Source organism: Aythya ferina (genome assembly GCF_964211825.1).
Source record: "Aythya ferina genome assembly, contig: HAP1_SCAFFOLD_178, whole genome shotgun sequence".
In the NCBI taxonomy this organism is placed as follows: domain Eukaryota; kingdom Metazoa; phylum Chordata; class Aves; order Anseriformes; family Anatidae; genus Aythya; species Aythya ferina.
The window spans coordinates 64704-75541 of record NW_028181352.1 but is presented as its reverse complement, the minus strand read 5'-3'; the positions used below and the strand labels follow the sequence as shown (position 1 = coordinate 75541).

General features: G+C 43.8%; 1 long non-coding RNA gene across 1 annotated transcript; it reads left to right on the top strand.

Annotated features, from left to right (window-relative positions):
- Positions 1–3494: 3494 nt before the first annotated feature.
- On the top strand, positions 3495–10393 carry LOC311428895. Its single transcript, XR_014687937.1, has 3 exons — positions 3495–3543; positions 4542–4695; positions 10350–10393. It is a non-coding gene; the product is annotated as an uncharacterized lncRNA (long non-coding RNA).
- The last annotated feature ends 445 nt before the right edge of the window (positions 10394–10838 follow it).

The window sequence follows — 10838 nt, the reverse complement described above, 5'->3', positions numbered from 1 at the left end:
CTTGAGGGACGTTACTCACAGACTTGCCACTGACAGACGTTTCAGGGAATTTGCAAAGCCCGTTGACCCACAGAAGGTAAAGTAGTGCTGATCCGTGTGTGTCTGTAACTTCTCAGTGTTTGTACTTCTCAGCGTTTTGGGGAAGGTTCAACTTTGTTTTTAGGGCTGCACTGTTAGGATTTTGCAAGAAGCAGAGGCAGTGCTTTTACTTCTGCTGACTCTCAAATGTCTCATGGGATTATTCGCTGAAAGCCCTGGTTTCATTCTAAAAAGCCAGTCCAAATACCAACACAGTTTGCTCGTGAAAAAGCTTTGATATGTAGGCATGTCACAGCACTGAAAAGCACAGAGATCTTTCCTTATAATTACAAACAGTATTTACAGGACTACTTGAATGAAGTCTAAAGCCCTTTCTTGGACTGTCAGTTCCTGTGGGAACAGGAATAGGAGCAGCAGTTTGTAAAAATAAGTTTTGAGATCCTGTTCTCTGTTTCATCTGGAACTCCTCAATAGGAATCAACCATAAGTGCAGTGTGTTTTCTTTTTCCTCCAATTGGCTGCTTAGATGCCTTTTTCTCCTTAATTTAAGAGATAAGCCTAAACTAGGGGCGTATATTTCAAAGACAGATGTAACTTGAATATACCTGGGGATCAGCAAAGTCCTCTTGATGTGGGCATTCACTGGCTTTTCTTCCCCTTTTCTCCTAGGTTCCTGAGCTGTGAAAAATCTAGACAGATACATATGTCCTCATCTGAACTGGTCATTAGTCTCCTTTTCTGCTCTGAGGGAAGAAATGAGCACCTCAGGGCCCAGTTATCTCATTCTAAAGTAGATGCCTGCAATAGGTACTTCACAGGTGCAATTCATGCACCTTTTCCTCAATGTCGACAACAAAGAGAATGCCGGATGGCTTGCTCAGCTTTCACTGTTGTGATTTTCTGAAGCAAAGTGAAATGAATCTCCCACCCTCAGTGTTTCTTCTCTACCATGCACGTGCTTCTGACCTCCCTACTTCTTGTTGTCCTCTCGTGGCCGCTCTAATGAAAAATGAAAAAGCCCTTCCATTTTTGAGAAGCAAACTGGTTAATTTCAGCGTCTTCTGATGCATCGCAAATGTTCAGGGTTTTTAGGAAGTCGTTTATTTAAAGTTTTCAGAATAATTTTGGTAGACAGTGTGCAAGGTTAAGAAAACCTCTGAATGCTTGTATTTGATCTGCAGGTACCTGACTATGCCACAAGGATTAAAGAGCCGATGGATCTTTCAACAGTTCTGACTCAAATTGACTCGCGCCAGTACGTCGCTGCAGGAGACTAGCTGAAGGACATCGATCTAATCTGTAACAATGCCTTAGAGTACTACCCGGATCAAAGATCTACAGGTGAGGATGTGCTTTTTAGCCCTAGTTTAAAAAATCTGTCAAACATATAGATGGATAAATGCTGTGTGCGGACAATAGACTTCGGATGGATTAGATGATTTTGGACGTCCAGACTATAAATATGTTATCATTTTGCTACTTGGGCATGGAATTGTGATATAAGTGTTCCCAAGGAACTTGTGCTTTTGTTTTAATTAACTTCGATGTTGTTATGCTGAAAATATTCACTGAGAGAACCTTTCGGTACCAACCTATGAAGAAAGCAATTTTCTTCTGTGATCAAAACAGTTTCATTGGTTGGTAGACAACATTCAGGTAAAGTGTGTAAAATTTCAGATCGTCACAGCGCCTATGTTTTGCAAGACACTGCATATTCAATGGTGAGGAACGAAATGGATACAGAGTTTAGACGACTTTGTGAACAAATCAAAGAATCTCGTGAGAAAAGAGGTACGTGCTTTAACGCTAAGGATTTGAAGACTTGTCTCTGCATTTGTAACTGAAAATGCACGACGAAGATCTTTGGTATCTATTCTTTCTTGCAAGGTCGCACCTCTGCAGCGTGTGCTCCATGCGACAACTCCAAGTCACCACAGCAGAACCCTGCTACTGAAGACGAGAAACCAGATGAGGAGATGCCAGCGGCACCTGTAGATGCCAGTACACCCATTTCTAATGGCAAGTTGCATTTTATTCAGCTGCACTTGTCATTCATACCTTCTCTGTTCTTGAGGCGCAACAGGTGTCTCTGATGCCTGGCTCTTTATGGCAGAGGTATTTTGTTTTCAAATTGACTTCCAAATGGGAGAGAGAAATCCAGAGGTCATTCATTCAATATAGCGATGAATTAAAGTTCAAAGAAAGTTGGTTCATTTGATGTACTCTTACTGGAACTTCATTTTGTAAACAGAACGACCCCCCACTCAAGGATATGACAGCTTCCCTCCCGTACTAAAAATGATAGTGCTCACCCTTGTAGGAGCAGCAATGTGAAGAAGGTCAAGGGCAGTAAGAAGGGTTCGAAGCTTTGATATAACAAGCCTTTCACTTTTTTTGACAGAGCTCCTAATAAGCATCTTTAGCAAGGCCTGGAGATGGGAGAAAAACTCAAACTAGATTTTAATTCTAGGATGTATAATGTCAAGCTTGACTGTTCCTCTGAACAGTCAATTGAATTATTATTTTTTTTTAATTTAAATTAATTAGTTTATTTTTTTTAATTTAAATTCAACTGAATTTAAAGTTTTGAATTTAAATTCCAATTGAATGTATTGAAAAAAATTCCAATTGAATTTATAGTTTTGTTGTTGTTGTTGTTTTTCACGAAACACTAATTTTATGTGAAAGGTTTTGCTGCAATATCTTTTTGCCAAGGATATTAAGCTTAAGTTATCCACAAGAAAACGGTGGGGAGAGGGAAGAGGGAAGCTTTAGTTTTGAAAGCTTTTTTTTTTTTTTTTTTTTCTCTCCCAGTTTTTCTTGAGCACAGCAGCGTTTCAGTGTCTGCCTGCCATTAGTTGCCCCACTACCAAGTCAGGAGGGTCAATTAAACTTGCGTGAGGCAGAATTTCTTTATCTGAATCTACGTGGTTCACATAAATATATTCTTGTTTCCTTCTTTCCCTAGGATTATTCTTCTCCCAGTATTGAATGTTTCAACGGACACCGTTGAAGATCAATGAGCAAAAGCATCCTGCGGTGTTCAGTCTCCAGCTTTGAAGAAAGTATGGCGATACTGAGGGGAAATGTCAAGAGAAGATGCTTTTCAAGGTACTGTATTTCTATATGTTCAATCTCTGTTCGATTTGTAGATTGAAACGCTGTCCTAACTGAGGATACATGTCCTAACCAGGACATGTATCTTTTCCACTTGGGTGCTATTGCTCATAATTTTGAGAATTCAACATGAGCAAGCTAGGAAATGTGGGTACATACAGAACCGCGTGTATATGGCACGCAACAGACTTGGGATGTGGATCCTGCGTGAGGCCTACAGGCTTCTCTTTGTATACCATGGAGCACTGGCTTGTAAACATGGTGAAATTTCCCATCCTTGATGGGTCTAATACAACAAGTCTTTTCTCCCTTCTCTGCCCTGTCCTCTTTCTTAATGTAGGCAGTTGAGAAAGCCAAAATTGGAACGAAAAAAAGAATATAACACAGGTAAGTGGCTGTAAGTCCCCGGGATACCTATTTACGCTGGTTACTGAAGAGGATGGCACTTGGTCACTCCATGGCTTTCATTTGGCCCCAAAGCCTTCTGTAGTCAGCTGAATTCACTCCTCAGTGACTTTTCTGTGAAGAGAGGTAGGTGCAAATAGGAGATTTTATGAATTCCTTGGGGAGGGAGCAGTGTGAATTGCAGCTTGGTAGGCACAAAGCAAACTGTTCTAATTGTGCAAAGTAAATCGATACTTGATAAGTTCAAACTTAGTTTTATAGCTGGCAAGCACAAAAGTAAACCTTAGCTGTGATCCTAGCAGCACAGTGGTGTAGCTCTTCCCTTCCCCTTGTCCTCTTGTCTCTTTTAATGACAGTGCAAGCAACAAACCTGTGCCAAAGGGTGCTGTATGGCAAACAATGGGCAGGCTTTTTTCTAAAAAGCACGAGTTTGAGTTATGTGGTGTTTGGGTGTTTTTCTTGAAACGATTCTTCCCTCCTTGAGCTGTTAGATCCTAATGCAGGAAATGGAAGTGCTGCATGCATAAACAGAGTAATCAAACATACACCTCTTAGGAAGAGGCTTGCAATGTCATAGTGTTTGTTTTGAGCACTGTTAGATACAGTTTGACATGAATGGAGTGAAAACACCTTAGAGAAAGGTGTTGATTGTTCTCACTTTTCCAAGACAGAAATAACTGGAGTAGATTTCCCTCCTGCATGGAACAAAAGTTGCACGTTTGTTTTTGTCTGGCTAGCTTTCAGTCTCTTTAAAAATTTCCCTACAGGTCCCAGTTTTAAGTAGACAGTTTAAACGTGCAGAGCGATAAAGAAGTGGAATGCAGTGGTTGTGACACCAACTTCTGACCTGAAATGTAAAGAAAACTCAATCCACTTCAGGGTGCCTTTTTTGTCTGTCTGTTTCCATTTTAGAAGAGCAACGGTGAAATAAGGAGAATCCCATCTTCACTGTTTCAAAAGACTTTGTTTCTGCGTTTCAGTCACCAGAACACTGAGGAGTAGAGCTGGTGCAAAAACTGTGAGACGAGTCCACGGAGAAAACAGGGACTTGGAGCTGCGCCGCAGCTGTAGAGTCGGACACAGTCGGTACTCGACTACTAACTCGTCCATTCTATTTGACAAACTTATGACAAAGTAAGTCATCTTTTCTTGCAGACCTCTTAGAATGATCTTTCTTAGCAAGCCTTTGCACTATGGCATGATGTTGGCCTCGACTTGCTCTTTAGTTTGACAGCAAAGAGGTATGGCTGCTCCTGGCATTTCCTTCCTGTTTACAGGGAGACACCATTACCTGGCTAGATAAACAGATTTTCTTGAAGGTGCTATTTCAGCATATAAGAATTGATTTAAAAAACAACAACAACAACAAAAGTGCTTCATGGCTTGCTAGTTTTGTAATCTCACATTTCTGCAGGAATACTTGATTTGCTGCATTTCACCATTACACTCGTCAGCGCCGCTGATTCTGGTTTATCACTATTTGCATTGCAAATCTCCTTGTCCAAAGCTTAAACTGATGTATGCACTGCTTGAAAACAAAACCTGAAGTTGCGGAGCAGTAGACTCAAGTCATTATGTTAGCAGCTGTGTAACCATACTGCTTTCCAAACATAAGATGTCCAGCTTATTTTGTTTCTATGAAGAGTTTAAACGGCTCCCGTTAAGCAAAGATGTCCCCACACTGATACTTACTATTAAGCAAGGATTCCACCTCCTTTGGCTGAGGTCTGCTCCCTTACTCATATTCGAACATTCATCCAAGTAGCCTGCAATTCCACACTGTCGGGGGAAAGTCCATAGAATAGAAAAGGTTCCTCCAGTCTCTTCCTCAGCCTTTTTTTGAAGCATGCAATAAAGCAAAACATTCACAGGCTGCCCTTCCATGCAAAACAAGGCAAATTAGTAAGACAGGAGCCACAGAACTGATTGTCCTTTAAAGTTAAAATGAGATTTGAAATAGATCGAGTTAGCAAGTGTTGTAAGTCTGTAGCTAAGTCTGGTTTTGCCAATGCAGCACAATTCCCTATCACGTAGCCAGAGCTGCTTCTGTAGCTCCAAGAAGCAAAACTGCTTTGACAAAATACTGTGTCATCAAAGCATTCCTTGGCTCAGTAGGCACGGCTCAGGTTCAAGAAGTTTGTGAAAAAATGAGTACTAACAGAAGCAGCAGGGTCCAAAGAAACACTTTATGTCCCCACTGCGAAATGAGGGGCTTTACCTTGAGTGTTATGCACACTGTCAATAGAAAAGCACTGTAACAGAATCTGCCACGGCAGTTTGCATGTGACTGAAAGACCATCAGAGTGGGACTGCAGCAAGATCATTGCGAAGTTACAAAAAAAGCATGTGGGGGTGGGAGTTTAGTTGCGTTAGATAACACAATCTTAGATAAAGATTTTGGTCTTAACGTAAAAGTAAGGATGTCTACTGATCTCTTCAACTCCAACAACTGAAGCCCAAGTCTGAAAAATCGCCTTTAAGAATGCAAAGAAAATATTTAACTCTTCTGTATGTTCATACTTTGCTATCAAGCAAAGGAATGAATGCTGATGCCTTAACTATGTAGGGCTGTAGCTTACAGAGAGACTACACCTTCCTGTTTTTTTCCCTTTAAAAACGTTAAACGCATGTGAAATTATTTGGGGGTGTTTTCACATGCAAAGCCTAATGCAGTGCATGCAAGCCCTGTCATCTTCTTCGTCTAGTAGTGTCGCGTTAAGGGGTGTAGCCGATTGACCGTCATGGGTCCCGTCGGATTCAGGGTGCTGAACTATCACGGTCACGGATTCACCAACAACGCAGTACGGCCTCGCTCTAGTCGCATTCAAGGAGAACTCTCACAGCTAGGAAGAATGCAATTAAGTGCAATTTCTTACGGCGACAGGTACACGGGTTCTTTGGATTGTCAGTGATAAATTCACTGTCTGCAAAAGCAAGCTAGCATGCATGAAATGCATAGGTACACAGCCTAGGTATTAAGACATGAAAAAGCATCAAAACTCTAGAGATTTCTAAGATTCCACAGAGACGCCTGGTATAAGCAAGCGTTCAGATCTTACCCCACGGCGTCCCAATGGAGTGGGGGTGGGGGAGTGAGAGGCTCAGCCTGTCGAGTGATGTCAGAAGGAATCCTTCCTGATAGTATCTTCCCTAACATCCCCTTTCTCTTAAAGCAATTGATATTATTTTCTATCTTTAAGGTGGAGCTTGAGTGACTCTAGTCATGCATATCTTGGTTGTGCTTGGTAGAAATGATCTCACTTGCGTTTAAAGGTACAGGCTCTGAGAAATTCCGAGGGCGTGCTCAGTGAGGGGTGGTTGCACCTTGGAGGCGGGTAGCTTTTGGGATGGAGGTGTGCTTATGATGCCTAGTCGCTTAAGGCGATTACTCCACAAGTAGTAACTTAGTGTTGATTTAACTCCAGCATATCTAAAACATAAGAAGGATGTTAGTATGGAAGAAGCCGATGAAACCAGTCCTTAAATCTTACTACTTATTGTGCGTGAGCAGACTGGCGTGAGTTTTAGCTATACTGGCAAATATCAAACCACACCTGTGTCGTCCCAAAGCTGGGAAAAAAAACAAAAACAAAAACAAAACCAAGGAAATGTTGAAGCAAACAGGGAGGCCTGTAGCTTGTGCAGTCTTTTAGCTGAGAAAATAAAGAAGGAGAGAGACAGGTAGCCTTGAGCTAGCAGAAGCAAGGAAGAGAAGGGCTAAAAGGGAAAAAACAGGAAGGAGAACACCAGCTCCAGACTGACCTATAGTAACCTTTTTCTCATTAAGGGTCATTAGCACATTAAAAATCACACCTGTCAAAATGCTAATCTATGCTAATGTGGGATTCGGTGTGTGTCCCCCCTCTCCTGTTCCCCCTCCCCCCCGGTATTCCTCTGTAATGCACAAGCTCAGTGGAGATAAGTTAGGTGAGCTGTAATAACCAATCCAAAGGAGCCAAAGAGAGAGTTTTCACAAGTTTCCTGTGTATAAATGACGGTGATTCGAGTCAGAGGTGTGCTTGCTTTGCGAAAGATGGCCAAGTACCTGACTCTGCAGAGTTCTATAAGTAATTATCTAATTAAAAGACCTTCGTGTGCATTCCGACTCTGGGTGCTTATTGGTGCGGTGCACTCTGCACGAACCTGCAGACAACATCTGTACTCAGTGTCATGCCTACAGACAACCCTTTACTGTTGGGACCTGCATATTTTTCTGTGCATTCAACACAACCCCTTTGGCACAACTAGTTAACCACGTAGCTGCCAGTCCACCACTCAGTTGCACTTGTGAAGAGGAAAAGCTATTTCCGTCTACTGTAGGAGCACATCCTCTAAATGCAAGCTTCACTCAGCTGGTCATTTACTGCAGGACAAGATTTGAAAAGTGTTGTTGAGTTCTGGGTTTCCTGCTTACAGGAAAAATTAAGTGCTAGATCGCCCGCTACTCCGCTTTGTCTGCTGCATTTAATGGAGATTAAACTGATTTCGTTTGCTCCTCCGTTTATGGACAATGAGCTGAAGGAACAGGTACAGCACATTAGCCTGGAATGCCTTCCCCCCCAACCAAAGTAAACTGGAGCTGTAACTAACACAAGCAGAAGCAAGGCTTCTGTGTTTTCAGCTGAATAAAGTTCCAACAAAATCATCCTCTGGGATTTGAAGCTTACTTCACATGACATGCCAACGACTCTTTTCCCTCTATTGTAAAGCGGATCCCTGCTGTTAGTTGCTCTAGAAGCAAAGGAATCATCGGTTTGGTTACCAAATAGCCGCTTCTGCAAACGAGAAGTGTTGTGCTCTCTCTTCCCTTTGAATGACTCCACACTTCTCATCAGCTACTGGATTGCTGACCTAGAATCAGAGAACATCCCAAGGTGGAAAGGACTCCCAATAATCACCAAGTCCAACTCGTGGCTCCACACAGGACCACCCCAAAGTGAGACCCGATGTCTGAGAGCATTGTTCAACACTTGTTGACCTCCGTCAGGCTCGGTGCCATGAGCAGTGCCCTGGGCAGCTGTCTCAGTAGCCAGCCACCCCCTCAGCGCAGCACGTGAGGCGCACGGGGCTCGGCGGGGCGGCCCGGGAGGGGAGGACGGCGGGGCGAAGTGGCAGCTCCCTCAGAGCCGTCTCCCCGCCGCCTCGGCCGCATGTCGTGGCTTTTTCGTGTCGGGGCTTTTTCATGTCGTGCCCTCTGTCTCTCGCCGTGGGTGAGATGCTGCTCCCCAGCGCGGACCCCTTGCGCGCGGGGCCTGCCCGCGGCGGCGGCGGGAGGGAAACCCCAACCCCAAAGCCCTCCCGGCAGGGAGAGCTCGGGGTGAGGGCCGATCCGGCACCGACAGTAAACACACGCCGGAGGAAACGCTCTGGTTTTAGCCATGAGCAGCGCGGCCAGGTTCAAAAGGCGTCACGCTGGAGCTCCGAGTTCGGCGGCGTTCCGAGGCCGTTGTGGCGGTTGTGGAGACGGCCCCGGCTGAGGTGGCTGCTGCTGTCGCTGCTGTCCCCTCTGTCCCTGCTGTTGCCGCTGTTGCCGCTGTTCCCGGACCTTGGAGACCCCCGGCGGCTCCCTGTGCCAGGCCCTGTGGCCCCGGGGAGCTGCCCGCCGCCTCGTCGGCCAGCCCGGCAGCAATCCTGCCAGCACAGAATAGCCCACTGCGTTTCAGGGTAAAGTGACGATTAATTTCTATTTCCTGGCCTGGGTGCTGCTTTCTTCTTTAAGGAAGCTTCAAGGTTAAAGGTTCAACTCAGTTATGTCAGGGTTCAACTCCGTTTCGTGAAGGGGCTCTTGTACGAAAGCTTAAGCTGGGATTGACTCTCTGCTAAGCGGAGGCCAAACGTGGACCTACTGAGAAGCAGGTCCTAAGTGATAACATTTTCTAAAGAGACTGCTAAACACATCTGAAGAGTGCTGCTGCAGAACTCTGAATGGGGGGATAGCAACTGTCTTAACTGATCTGGAATCTTGAATTTACTTTTCAATGGACAAGAGGTGTGTCTCTCAAGGCAAACAAAGAGAGGAGTAACACCCTCTCTTGTCACTCATGTCAACATAAATTTATGCTCAGAGTGTAGGTGTAGGAACAGCATCGGTATGTATATGGAACATCGGGAGAGGAAGCTCTATCGGTATTTACAGTTTTTCTACTATCTTGCCAGAGAGACGTCATCTCCAAATGAGAAATGGATATATTTTGAAACAGTGGTGGTGGATCGGATTTCTTCTTTCTAGTGTTAATATTTGCTCTTGAATCGTACTTAATACCTGGTAACACCTCAATCAGTTGTCAAAAATAAACTTAAAAATGTGTAAGGCTTATCTCATTGGTCAGTATAAAGATCAAGGTCTTCCCTTCCCTTCCCTTCCCTTCCCTTCCCTTCCCTTCCCTTCCCTTCCCTTCCCTTCCCTTCCCTTCCCTTCCCTTCCCTTCCCTTCCCTTCCCTTCCCTTCCCTTCCCTTCCCTTCCCTTCCCTTCCCTTCCCTTCCCTTCCCTTCCCTTCCCTTCCCTTCCCTTCCCTTCCCTTTTTTTCTTTTTTTCTTCTTTCCTTTCCTTTCCTTTCCTTTCCTTTCCTTTCCTTTCCTTTCCTTTCCTTTCCTTTCCTTTCCTTTCCTTTCCTTTCCTTTCCTTTCCTTTCCTTTCCTTTCCTTTCCTTTCCTTTCCTTTCCTTTCCTTTCCCCCCAGTATTGTTTTTCTGTTCTCCTTCTCACTGCAGTCTTGATTTTGTTTCTTGTCCCTTAAGTATGTTTCCAATGTGTTGCTGAAACATTTTCCCTTTCAATCCTACAAAAGGAGCTGTCACTGGTGAAGATCGGAGCTTATCCCTGAGCCCAGGAGCTGTCACCTTAGTCTTCCAATCGGACAAGGACGACTTCATTTCTCATGTAAATGCATTTGTCAGGTTTGCGTATTGTTTTTTCAGGAATGGAAAGTGTCTATAGAATGGATTTAAAATCAATTTTAAATGTAAAACGTCAAGGCAAAAAAGTTCTAATTACAACCTCTGCACACAATTTGCCAGCTGTGGGACTAGGAGTTTTCTTATTTACTGTGTTTTGTTTAACGTGTCTGAAGTTTAATGGATAGCAATCAAGGCGTGCTAGAAATCTGAAAGCACTTTATGCTTTGTTCTCTCCGTCATTTTGGTATAACAAACTAGCTTATGTTTTAAACCCTCCATGAGGTTAGTGGTTTCCCTAAAGGTAACAAGTCCCTGTGTGCTACAGTAAGACAGTAACAAAACATGAAGTATAGAAGTTCATCCTGTCATTATTCAGCTTC